General features: G+C 45.4%; 2 long non-coding RNA genes across 2 annotated transcripts in view; both read left to right on the top strand.

The window, feature by feature from the left end:
* The window catches only part of LOC129490174 (uncharacterized), a 33893-nt gene extending 23251 nt beyond the window's left edge, over positions 1-10642 (top strand). Inside the window, exons 3-4 of the long non-coding RNA XR_008660185.2 lie at positions 8040-8199; positions 10521-10642. This is a non-coding gene — a long non-coding RNA (uncharacterized lncRNA). The remainder of the gene's footprint in view (positions 1-8039; positions 8200-10520) is intronic.
* Positions 10643-10653: 11 nt separating this feature from the next.
* Positions 10654-12639, top strand: LOC134731456 (uncharacterized). Its single transcript, XR_010113734.1, has 2 exons — positions 10654-10749; positions 12434-12639. It is a non-coding gene; the product is annotated as an uncharacterized lncRNA (long non-coding RNA).
* The last annotated feature ends 600 nt before the right edge of the window (positions 12640-13239 follow it).

Below are 13239 nucleotides of genomic sequence, written 5' to 3'. Positions count from 1 at the left end.
ACCCGCCTCAACCTCCCAAAGTGCTGGGATTACAGGCATGAGCCACCATGCCCAGAGACATTTTTATTTTTATTTAATCAATTAGCTGATTTTAAAATATAAAGATGAAGTCTCACTGTGTTGCCCAGGTTAGTCTCAAATTCCTGGGCTCAAGTGATCCTCCTGCCCTGACCTCCCGAAGAGCTGGGATTACAGGCGTGAGCTGCCATGCCCAGCCTGAGTTGTTATTTTTATTCTGTCCATTTGATAATCTATTTGAAAGCTATACTCCTTGTGATCCAATCCCTACATTAAGTTGTGGTTAAATAAACACTGGTCTTGCTCTGAAAGTCTTAAAGAACCATGTTTTTCTTTACTGCAGATTACTTTAATTGGGCTGCATAGGAGTTTTATTCAGAGCATCATGCAGAAAGCTTCTAAACATCTTCACACAGTTCTCCTTGTCCCTATAGTTTCCCAGGTGTTAAAAATCTCCTTTTCTGTCCCTCTGCACAGGGTTCTCACCCCATCCAGATGCTCTTCTGAATCACCTTCTCCTTCATGCTTCTCCCAAACAGAGACTCATTCTGCAGGGATTCTGGTGAATAAAATTCTCCATCTAGCTACACATCCTTAGAACAAATATTTAATGAGCACCTACTGTAGGCTCTGCCATGAATAATCTTTCACATTTGGCTAGGCTTTTTTTTTGTCTACAGAATTACTTTCACGTCCATTATTTAGAATAGGGGTCGTCAAATCTTTTCTATAGAGGGCCAGATATTTTTGCAGGCCATATCTCTGTCACAACTTCTCTGCTCTGCCCTTGTGGTACAAAAGCAGCCATACAAGATGTATAGATGAATGGAGATGGCTGTGTGCCTTTGAGACTTTTTTTTTTACAAAAACAGAGAGCGGCCTGGAATTGGCTGCTGAGCTATAGTCTGTCCACTCCTGACTTAGAACAACTCAGTGAAGTGGAAGTTACCGGTCCTATTTTATAGACCGGGAAAGGAATTGAGGCTCAGAGAAATTAAGTAGTTTGCCTAAAGTCACACAAGTTACAAGTGGCTGACCCAGATCTCAAACATGGGTCAAAAAATGTGACTGCAAAGTCACTGCTATTTTAACCACACCATACCGTCTGTCATTCATTCAGATAGCTTGTGTCAAGAATGACAAGCTTCTTAACCTACGTGCCACATGTTTGAGGAAGAGTTAGGTAAATTTTGATGCATCCACAAATCGCTATGCAGTTAGTCAACAAAATATTTACAATGTGAAATCATGGAGAAATATGAAACGATGTGAATCAAAAGGCTAAGCACAAGATTGCATATGGAGTTGTGCTTGTGTAAAGGAAAAAAATACATAAAGGACTTAAGGGAAGTATCTTAGAATGTTAACAGTTGTTGCCTTCTTGTAGATGCGAGACTGATTTTTCTGTGTGCTTATTTCTACTTTTTGTATTTTGCCCTTTTTTTTTTATTTTTTTATTTTTTGAGACGGAATCTCGCTCTGTTGCCAGGCTGGAGTGCAGTGGCGCGATCTTGGCTCACTGTAACCTCTGCTTCCCAGGTTCAAGCGATTCTCCTGCCTCAGCCTCCTGAGTAGCTGGGACTATAGGTGCGCACTACCATGCCCAGTTAATTTTTGTATTTTTAGTAGAGTCAGGGTTTCACCATGTTAGCCAGGATGGTCTTGATCTCCTGACCTTGTGATCCGCCCACCTTGGCCTCCCAAAGTGCTGGGATTACAGGCATGAGCCACCACGCCCAGCCTTGCACACTTTTTTACAGTGTATATTATTACTTTGTGAGCCAGTAAATAATAAAACTTTGAAAGTGAATGCATCTTGAGGATGCTTATAATTTATTTATTTTTCCACAATAAGGTAGTTGGATTGGTTACTGGCTGGAACAGGAGAAATACATTTCACTTCAGATAAAGCAGAGAATACAGTTTTTAGCCAGGCAAAACCCTGGTCTGTTTAAGACTAAGTTTCACAGAATGACAGAGGAAGTTGTGACAAGCCTTGGTCTCTGGGCAGGCCTCATTTTTAGCCATGTTGCGTGGTCCACTGTAAGTGAACTATTTTAGAGTCCCCTCTTTCCTGAGAGAGCAAAAGAGGAGAGAAGTCTCCTTTGGAGAAGCAAAGACTCCTCCTTCAACTCGCAGCTTTTTTACCCCTGTGTTCTGCAATGATGGTAATATGAATAAACGTTAAATGTGTAGATACTGCAAGTATTATCCACAAGAACATCTAAAAATCATTTGCAATCCATCTTCTTCTAGAAGAGGTTAATGCCATTTATGAGGGTTGCAACATGGAGAATTTTCTCATCACTGGGTTTCAGGCTGCAGATGTAGGGGTCAGATGGGCTAGTGATGAGCAGAATGCCTGGGCAATATGCTGATCTAATATCTGCCTCTTGGTCTTTCCTATTTGTCAAGCACACACGAGGACAAGGACAAGGCCTGCCTGGTTGAACCGGAAAGGTACAACAGGCTACTTTTAGATCAGACTGTTTGACACTTACGTAAACAGCAAAAGGAAGAGTGGCTCAAGGCGCCAGCTCCTATGGTCTTTGTCCCACTCACCAAAAGGACAACACCAAAACAAAAGGGGCCAGATAACTACAAGGCAAGCCATGGGACGCCCTTTCGAGAAGATCATTCTTAGCTGCAGCTAAGGGCTTTAGTATTCTGCAGTTCTATTCTGAGGGGGCCACAGCATAAAGCCCTAATCTCATCAGAACCTGAAAGGCATAAGAATTCATCTCATAATAGCCTTCCAGGGAAGTAGGAACGTGAATGGGAGATGGCATACATGCCACCATCCTCTTATGTTAAGGTATCTTTAAATAGAAATACACAGAAAACAAGGTTACATATTGGTTGGTTAACAAAAATGACCAGAGGCTTGTAGGAACCTAACCCTGTATTTCCCTTAAGAGCAATAATTCAGTATTCAGTTATTCAGCATTCACAGCAACTTTATAGAACATAACTACCATGAAGAATGAGAACTGGCTATATTATTATGAATACAGGAATGTAGTTTGGGCTTCACACACAGCCCCAAAAGGGCTCCAAGATTCTCTCTCCCTCCTCCGAGGTCCCCAGACCACACTTTGATAACTATTTCTGGTAGACTATAAACTGTGGCCGACTAGGGGTCAGCCATAGCTATTTTGTTCCTCTTCACATTTCCAGAGTCTTGCATAGTACCAGGCATATATTGTGAGTTAAGTTAAAATGGACTGGGGGTAAGATTTTTATGAGAAAGTTAAACCTGAGAGAGGAGAGACAGAATGGTCTCTTTGGTGCTAAAGGTCAGTTCAGCCTTGAGGTTGTTTTTTTTTTTTTTTGAGACGGAGTCTCACTTTGTCTCCCAGGCTGGATGGAGTGCAGTGGCATGATCTTGGCTCACTGTAAGCTCCGCCTCCTGGGTTCACGCCATTCTCCTGCCTCAGCCTCCCGAATAGCTGGGACTACAGGCGCTCGCCACACTCAGCTAATTTTTTGTATTTTTAGTAGAGATGGGGTTTCACCGTGTTAATCAGGATGGTCTCGATCTCCTGACCTCGTGATCCTCCTGCCTCGGCCTCCCAAAGTGCTGGGATTACAGGCATGAGCCACCGTGCCTGGCCGTTTTTGTTTTTTTTTCTTAACAACAGGGCTCATGCTGTTGCCCAGGCTGGAGTGCAGTGGCACAAGCTTGGCTCACTGCAACCTCTGCCTTCGGTGCTCAAGCGAGCCTCCCACCTCAGCCTCCTGAGTAGCTGGGACTACAGGCATGAGTCACCACAGCCAGCTAATTTTTTGTATTTTTTTAGAGATGGGGTCTCACTATGTTGCTCAGGCTGGTCTCAAACTCCTGGGCTCCAGCAGTCCACCTGCCTTGACCTCCCAAAGTGCTAGGATTACAGGCATCCACTACTGCATCCAGCACAACATATATATCTTATTTATTTATTTATTTATTTATTTTGAGACAGAGTTTCACTGTGTCACCCAGGCTGGAGTACAGTGGCGCGATCTCGGCTCACTGCAACCTCTGTCTCACGAGTTCAAGCGATTCTCCTGCCCCAGCCTCCTGAATAGCTGGGATTACAGGCCCCGGCTACCACACCCAGCTAATTTTTGTATTTTTAGTAGAGACGGGGTTTCTCCATGTTGGCCAGGCTGGTCTTGAACTGTTGACCTCAGGTGACCCACCCTCCTCAGCCTCCCAAAGTGCTGGGATTACAGGTGTGCGCCACCGCGCCCAGCTGGAATTTATTAAGGCTCCATAGCTCATGGGTTAGTGCACTGGTCTTGTAAAATACTTTATTACTAAAAAATGCTAATGATCACCTGAGCCTTCAGTGAGTCATCTTTGCTGGTGGAGGGTCTTGCCTCAGTGTGGTGGCTGCTGAAGATCAGGGTGGTGGCTGCTGAAGATCAGGATGCCTGTGGCAATTTCCTGAAATAAGACAATGATGAAGTTTGCTGCATCGATTGACTCTTTCACCAAAGATTTCTCTGTAGCATGTGATACTATTTGATAGCATTTACCCACAGTAGAACTCCCTTCAATACTGGAATCAATCCTCTCAAACCATGCCACTGCTTTATGAACTATGTTATGTAATATTCTAAATCCTCTGTTGTCATTTCAACAATGTCCACAGCGTCTTCATCAGTAGAATCCACATCAAGAAAAGAGGTTCTTGGCTCATTCAGAAGAAGCAACACCTCCTTCATTCAAGTTTGATTGTGAGATGGCAGCAATTCAGTCACATCTTCAGGCTCCACTTCTAACTGTACTTCTCTTGCTGTTTCTACCACATCTGCAGTTACTTCCTCCACAGAAGTCTTGAGCCCCCTAAAGTCAACTATGCGCATTGGAATCAACTTCTCCCAAATCCTGTTAATGTGGATATTTTGATCTTCTCCCATGAATCATGAATGTTCTTAATGGCATCTAGAATGATTAATTCTTTCCAAAGTCTTTCAATTTACTTTGCCCAGATCCATTAGAGGAATCACGATCAATGGCAGCTATGGCCCATACATTTTCTTTTTCTTTTCTTTTTTTTTTTTTTGAGATGGAGTCTTGCTCTGTCACCAGGCTGGAGTACAGTAGCGCAATCTTGGCTCACTGCAACCTCTGCCTCCCAAGTTCAAGTGATTCTCCTGCCTCAGCTGCCCAAGTATCTGGGACTATAGGCATGCGTCACCATGCCCAGCTAATTTTTGTATTTTTAGTAGAGACGGTGTTTCACCATGTTAGCCAGGATGGTCTCGATCTCTTGACCTCATGATCCGTCGACCTCAGCTTCCCAAAGTGCTGGAATTGCAGGCATGAGCCACCATGCCCGGCCAATGTATTTCTTAATAGGACTTGAAAGTCAAAATTACTCTTTGATCCATGGGCTATGGACTGGATGTTGTGTTAGCAGGCATGAAAACAACATTTATCTCCTTGTACATCTTCATCAGAGCCCTTGGGTGACCAGGTGAACTGTCAATGAGCGGTAATTTTCTGAAAGAAATCTTTTTTTTTTTTTTCTGAGCAGTAAATCTCAATAGTGGGCTTAAAATATTCAGTAAACCGTGCTAATTACCGGATATACTGTCATTCAGGCCTTGCTATTCCATTTATAGAGCACAAGAAGAATAGCTTTAGCATAATTTTTTTTTTTTTTTTTTTGAGACAGAGTCTCGCTGTGTTGCCCAGGCTGGAGTGCAGTGGTGTGATCCCAGCTTACGGCAACCTCCACCTCCCGGGTGCCTCCTGGGTTCAAGTGATACTCCTGCCTCAGCCTCCTGAGTAGCTGGGATCACAGGCATGCACCACCACGCCTGGCTAATTTTTGTATTTTTAGCAGAGATGGGGTTTTGCCATGTTGGCCAGGCTGGTCTCAAACTCCTGACCTCAGGTGATCCACCCCCCGTTGGCCTCCCAAAGTGCTGGGATTACAGGCGTGAGCCACCGCGCTGGCCAGCTTTAGCATAACTCTTAAAGGTCCTAGAATTTTCAGAATGGCAAATGAGCACTGACTTCAACTTAAAGCCACCAGCTGCATTAGCTCCTAATAAGAGAGCCAGCCTGTTCTTTAAAGTTTGAAGCCAGGCATTGACTTCTCCTCTCTAGCTATGAGGGTCCTATGTGGCCTCTTCATCCAAGAGAAAGCTGTTTGTTTTATCTACATTGAAAATCTGTTGTTCAGTGCAGCCGCCTTCATCAGTGATCTTAGCCAGATTTTCTAGATAACTTGCTGTAGCTTCTACATCAGCACTTGCTGCTTCACCTTGTGCTTGTATGTTACAGAGCTGGCTTCTTTCCTTCAATCTGATGAACCAGCCTCTGTTAGCTTCCAAGTTTTCTTCTATAGATAACCTCACCTCTCTCAGCCTCCACAGAATTGAAGAGTTATAGCCTTGGTCTGGATTAGGCTTTGGCTAAAGGGTATGTTGTGGCTGGTTTGATCTTCTATCCAGACTACTCAAACTTTCCCCATATCAGCAATAAGGATGTTTTGTTTTCTTATCATTTGTATGTTCACTGGAGTGACATTTAAACTTCCTTCAACAACTTTTCCCTTGCATTCACAACTTGACTAACCGGCACAAGAGGTGTAGCTTTTGGCCGATCTCAGCTTTCGACATGCCTTCCTCACTAAGCTTAATCATTTGTAGCTTTTGATTTAAAGTGAGAGATGTGTGACTATTCCTTTCACTTGAACACTTAGGGGCTATTGTAGGATTATTAATTGGCTTAACTTCAATGTTATTGTGTCTCAGGGAATAGGGAAGCCCACGGAAGGGGAGAGAGAGATGGGGAAATAGCCGGTTGGTCAGTTGAGCAATTGGAACACGCACACTTATTAAGTTTGCTGTCTTATATGGGTGCGATTTGTGGCACCTCAAAACAATTAGAATAGTAACATCAAAGGTCGCTGCTCATGCCTGTAAACCCAGCACTTCGGGAGGCTGAGGCTGGAGGATCACTTGAGGCCGGGAGTTCAAGACCAGCCTGGGCAACATAATGAGACCCTGTCTCTACAAAAAAGAAAAAAACCGGTGGCATGCGTCTGTAGTCCCAGCTACTCAAGGGGCTGAGGTGGGAGGATTGTTTGAGCCCAGAAGGTTGAGGCTACAGTGGTCGCACCACGACACTCCAGCGTGGGCAACAGAGCGAGACCCTGTCTCAAAATAATAATCACAGTCATAATTATAATAATGAAAAAGTTTGAAATGCTGTAAGAATGATCGAAATGTGACACAGAGACGTGAAGTGAGCATATGCTGTTGGAAAAATGGCACCGATAGCCTTGCTCCAGGCAGGGTTGCCACAAACCTTCCATTTGTAAAACGTGCAGTATCTGCAAGGTGTGATAAAGCAAAGCACAATAGAATGAGTTATGCTTGGACTCACAGAGCGTAACACGGGAATAAATACGCACAAATCTATACTGATTAAACATCTTGATTATTGAAGTGGATTTTACTGTATGATTTTTTTAAGATGCAAGATATGGAATCAGACCTATCATCACATTTTCTAGTACTGGGTTAACATTTATGTAAACTTTTAGCTACTCTAGATTAGAAAATGTAACATCATTGTTCCTTATCGTTTCTTATACAAATAAGACTAGGCCTTAGGTCTGTGGCTTTAATGAAATAATAATTTGTCATTATTTATGTCAAATTCAGCCCCTGCTTTACTCTCTTTTCTTTTTTTTTTGAGACAGAGTCTCACTCTGTTGCCCAGGCTGGAGTGCAGTAGTGCAACCTTGGCTCACTTCAACCTCCGTCTCCTGGGTTCAAGCAATTCTCCTGCCTCAGCCTCCTGAGCATCTGGGACTACAGGGGCTCACCACCACGCCTAGCTAATTTTTATATTTTTAGTAGAGACGGGGTTTCACCATGTTGGCCAGGCTGTTCTTGAACTCCTGACCTCAAGTGATCGACCCACCTCGGCCCCCCAAAGTGCTGGGATTACAGACGTGAGCCACCATGCCCAGCCCCTTGCTTTACTTTCATTTGGCATATGGTTTTTTCCACAGTGACGACCAACAAATGAAACTGTGCACCTTTGAAAGAGACTCTGCAGTTACAGCTCTAATATCCCACACACAGGTATCCTTGCAGCCTGTGAGGGGGAGCAGGTGCAGGCACTAAGCAGATTCCTGGAAATCAGTGGCCAGAGGCCATGTTTTCAGAGAGGTGAGATGATGGGAAATTACTGAGCAGACAGTGAACTTCTGGAGGGCAGGAACTTCTAGGGGCCCCCAGCACTTCAAGTGCCCGACTCCTAGTAGATGCACAATAAATGCTTGTGACTTGAGAGACAGTGGCAGCAGGTGGGCCCAGGGCTGAGGCGAGGGATGAAGGCCTCTTAGACCTGAGAGAGAGAATAAAGATGACATATTTGGAGCCTGGGGTCTGCAGAGTGAAGCACACAGGACTGTGGTGCGGAGCAGGGAGGAGATGCCGGCTAGTGGTGGAGACACAGAAATGAGCTACTGTGGCAGAGCAGAACCCGGGCAGGAGGTGGGAGGAGACCAGCAGGAAGGGGTCCCTGAGGAAGCGAGGACTGCCTCCGGCCTCCCTCCTAGTATGTGTGCAAGTGCGTGGTGTGGACCCACCGCCCTGCAGAGAAGTCAGGTAGACAAGCTTCTTGCCATTTCCCAGTTGTATTAGCTTCCTGTGGCTCCCATAGCCAATTGCCACAAACTGGTGTCTTAAAACAGTAGACATTCATTCTCTCACAGTTCTGGAGGCCAGAAGTCCAAAATCAAGGTGTTGGCAGGCCACGCTCCCTCTGGAGGCTCTTGGGGAGGACTCTTCTTTGCCTCTTCCCGTTTCTGGTGGCTGGAGGCATTCCGTGGCTTCTTTGGTTTGTGGCCACATTACCCCAATCTCTTCTCCACCTTCACACAGCCTTCATCTCTTCGATATGTCTCTCCTTTCTCTCTCTCTCTCTCTTTTTATAAAATAGAGGATGGGAGTCTTGCTATGTTGCCGAGGCTGGCCTTGAACTCCTAGCCTCCAGCGATCCAGCGTGAGCCACCATGGCAGCCTGTGTGTCTATTTTTTTTTTTTTTTTGAGATGGAATTTCACTCTTGTCACCCAAGCTGCAGTGCAGAGGCCCGATCACAGCTCACTGCAACCTCCGCCTCCCAGGCTCGAGCAATTCTCCTGCCTCAGCCTCCTGAGTAGCTGGGATTACAGGCTCCCATCACCACACCCAGCTAATTTTTGTATTTTTTTTAGTAGAGACGGGGTTTCACCATGTTGGCCAGGCTAGTCTCAAACTCCTGACCTCAGGTGATTCACCCGCCTCAGCCTCCCAAAGTGCTGGGATTACAGGTGTGAGCCACCACACCTGGCCCTGTGTGTCTTTTATAAGGACACTTGTCATTAAGTTGAGGGCTTTCTTGGAGAATCCAGGATAATCTCCTCATTTCAAGATCCTTTCTAACATCTTCAAAGACTCCTTTTTCAGATAAGATAACACGGGTTCCAGGGATTTCTGTGATGGTTAATTTTTTATGTCAAATTACCTGGGCCATGATACCCAGATATTTGGTCAAACATTGTTCTGGATGTTTCTGTGAGGGTGTTTTGGGGTGAGATTTGCCTTTAGATTGATGGACTTTGAGTAAAGTGAATTGCCCTCCATAATGAGAGTGGGCTCTATCTAATCAGTTGAAGGCCTGAATCAAACCAAAGGCTGACCTCCCCAAGCAAAAGGGAATTCTGCCAGCAGATGGCTTTGGACCTCATCTGCAATATTGGCTTTTCCCGGGTCTCCAGCCTAACTGCCTTTGGACTTGAACCGCAGCTCCTTCCTGGGTCTCCCGCATCAGATTTTGAATTCATCAAGCTCCCACAATTGTGGGACCCAATTCCTTAAACTAAGTTTATAGATTCTGTTTCTGTAGAAAATCCTGACTAATATAGGGGTTGTTCTATTGAGGCCTTCAACTGATTAGATAAAGCCCACCCACCACCATTCAACCCACTCTACCAATATTTAACCTAGAGAAATGCTTTTCAGACCTGAATGTGTGTATGGTCTTGTTCAAATGCAGATTCTGATTCAGTAAGCCCGGAATTCTCCATTTCTAACAAGCTCCCAGGAGATGCTGGTGCTGCTGGTTAGAGTGACCAACTCATCCCAGGACTACCCTAGTTTTAGCACTGAAAGTCCCTTGTCCCAGAAAATCTCGGAGCTCCAGGCATTCGGGATGGTTGGTCACCCTACTGCTGGTCCACAAACCATACTTTGAGTAACAAGGAGTTAGAGATCTCTATAGTAAGGAAAAGTCATAAAAATTTGGCCCTTCCTCAAATATGGGGATAAGTGTGAAAGTATATACCCAATGGATAAATCGATTGGTCCCAACCTAAAGTATCGTGGATGGTGGTACATTTACTCCCCAAGGGTCTCCCCTTTCCAGTGCTTTTATTTCTTTGAATTTTCTATCAGAACAGGATAAAAGCTTCAATCAGGGTGATTTCTTATCAAATTCCCCCACAGTAGCTCAGCAGAAGGTCTCTCCACTGACTTCATGAAGACAGGGGAACTCCTAGGCAAACTCCCTCGTCCTTCCTCTCCCAGGCTGAACAATGCTGTATACACTGACCACTCTCTTCTTCTCGGCTGGCAGACAGTGAAAGGAGCAAGCTTTGAAGTCGGCAGAGCTTAGTTTGAATTCTGCCTCTGCCAGTTATAGTTGATTGATCTTGGACAAGTTAACTTCTCTAAGGTTGATAGTACTTCCGGAGGAATAAATTTAAGAGGGCTGGGAGCAGGGGAAGGAGATACCTAGGCAAAGTGCACATCCACCATCTGACACTTAATGAGTTTCCTTCCTCTCTGCCAGCCAGGCAGAAGGTGATGTAGGCCCTTGTGGGTGACACAGGCAGTGGGGGAGAAGCACCTCGGGCTCAATGCTGTACCAAGCACTGCTTGTAATATTATTTTACTTATTTCTTCCTTCCTTCTTTCTTTCCTTCTTTCTTTCTTTCTTTCCTTTTCTTTCTCTTTCTTTTTTCTTTCTCCCCCTTTCTCTTTCTTTCTTTCTCTTCCTTCTTTTTCTCTCTTTCTCTTTCCCTCTCTCTTTTTTCTCTTTCTCCTTTCTTCTTTCTCTCTTCTATTTCCCCCCTTTCTTTATCTCCATCTCTCTCTTTCTTTTTTCTCTTTATTTCTTCCCCCTTTCTTTATCTCCCTCTCTCTCTTTCTCTCCTTTCTTTCTCTCTCTCTTTCTCTCTCCCTCTCTCTTTCTTTTTCTTCTTTCTTTCCTTCTTTCTTTCTTTCTTTCTTTCTTTCTTTCTTTCTTTCTTTCTTTCTTTCTTTCCTTCTTTCTTTTTCCTTTCGAGACGGGGTCTTACTCTATCACCCAGGCTGGAGTGCAGCGGTGTGAGCCTGGCTCACTGCAGCCTTAACCTCCCAGGTTCTATTTATATCTTTCTTGAAATCAACTTTAAGTCAATTCATTTTTTTAAATTTAGCCTTTTCTAACCAATATTATTTGTGAAATCATGGGTTTAACATGCCAATCATATATTTTTCTTCCAATGCACTGTAAATACATTTAGTCATTCATTCAAGAGATATTTAGGGCTGGGTGCAGTGGCTCGCACCTGTAATCCCAGCACTTCGGGAGGCTGAGGCGGGTGGATCATCTGAGGTCAGGAGTTCAAGGCCACCCTGGCCAACATGGTGAAACCCTGTCTCTACTAAAAATACAAAAATTAGCCGGGCATGGTGGCAGGTGCCTGTAATCCCAGCTACTCAGGGGGCTGAGGCAGGAGAATCGTTTGAACCCGGGAGGTGGAGGTTGGAGTGAGCCAAGATCACGTCACTGCACTCTAGCCTGGGTGACAGACATTCCGTCTCAAAAATATATAACTAATATACATTATAATGAATACATTCAAGTAGTCATGCATTCAGCAGCTATGGAGAGTGCCTTTTTATGTTAGAACAGCCTGGCACAGTTCTAAGCTCTTGAGCACTTGTGCTGATCCCGGACCCCAGTCGCTCCCATGACTGAGAAGAGCGATGACTTAAGAAGTTCTGTGGTGTATTTACTGGGGACCCAAGTCAGTGTGCACCCAATCCCAGGCCTGGCGCTGGAAGCTTTCTTCTACTCTTCATTTGCCTCCATGCAGTGGGCAGGAGGGAGGTCAGAAGGCATGCAGGGATCTATGTTAGGGCCTGGCTTCTTGTGTTCACTTTCTCATCTCATTCTCCCTTATAGGTGACTGCAGGAAAAATGGACTAAAGCCTGCCCTGTGGGTTTGGCTAGTGTGTGTGTGTGTGTGTGTGTGTGTGTGTGTGTGTTTTCTCTTTCTTTCTCTTCCTTCATGTCCTCTTTCCAGGCACCCCCATGAGTAAATTGGCTCAGAGCAAGCCAGCCACGCTCACACTTTTTATTTTCCCGACAGGCCTTCATCCTTCTCCTAACATTGCTTTGGTCTCCAGGCCCACGCACTGCTAAGATCCCAAGATTCAGACTGGGGGATAGGAGTTGAGGAGATGCCACCATTAGGCTGAGCTGGGAGCTTCTGTCCACCTTTATCAGACTTGATCAGACTGTGCACCCTGGGGTATCACCCTCTGCTTCAATGAACACAACGACTTCCCACCTTCACATGCTTTTCCAAGGCTCCTTCTTCAAGGGGGACTTGGCTCGGTCAATTATTTCCTTCGCCTTTTGCATGTTCAGTGTTTTCCTTTCTTCTTGAGCCTTCCCCTCTGTGGACTGACGTGTTCCTCCATGGCAAAAACAAAAACAACCAGCCCAAACCGGTTCTCTCTGCCCTCCTGCCCTCTGTATGTCAGTGCTGCTTCCTCCCTCCCTTTCATGGCACTGAATGGTGAGAGTGCAATACCCTCAGCGGTGCCTAACAGTCAGCAGTGAGCGCTCAGGACCCTCACCCACCTCTGCGGCTGATGACCCTCTCTTTGGCTCTGGCCCCAGCCGGCCTTGCGCTGTTCCTTCTCAAGGTTTTTCCTGGCTCATCTTCGTGCCCCCTACCCGGAGGGTCCCGGAGGTCTGAGTCCTCTGGCCGCCTCTCCTCTCTCCTTGCACTCCTCCTCTCGTGGAGCGACCCTGTCTGTGCCACCTTCTCACCTTCCACGCCACACACCTTCAGCCTTCACTGAGAAGACAGCAGGGCTGCAGCATCATGTTGCATTCTCATCCCTCACGGAGCCGAGAACTAAAAATTGAAACAGAGAAACCTCCTGA

The sequence above is a fragment of the Symphalangus syndactylus genome, chromosome 9 (genome assembly GCF_028878055.3).
Source record: "Symphalangus syndactylus isolate Jambi chromosome 9, NHGRI_mSymSyn1-v2.1_pri, whole genome shotgun sequence".
Classification (NCBI taxonomy): domain Eukaryota; kingdom Metazoa; phylum Chordata; class Mammalia; order Primates; family Hylobatidae; genus Symphalangus; species Symphalangus syndactylus.
The sequence above is the reverse complement of the archived record's forward strand: the minus strand, read 5'-3'. Positions and strand labels throughout refer to the sequence as shown.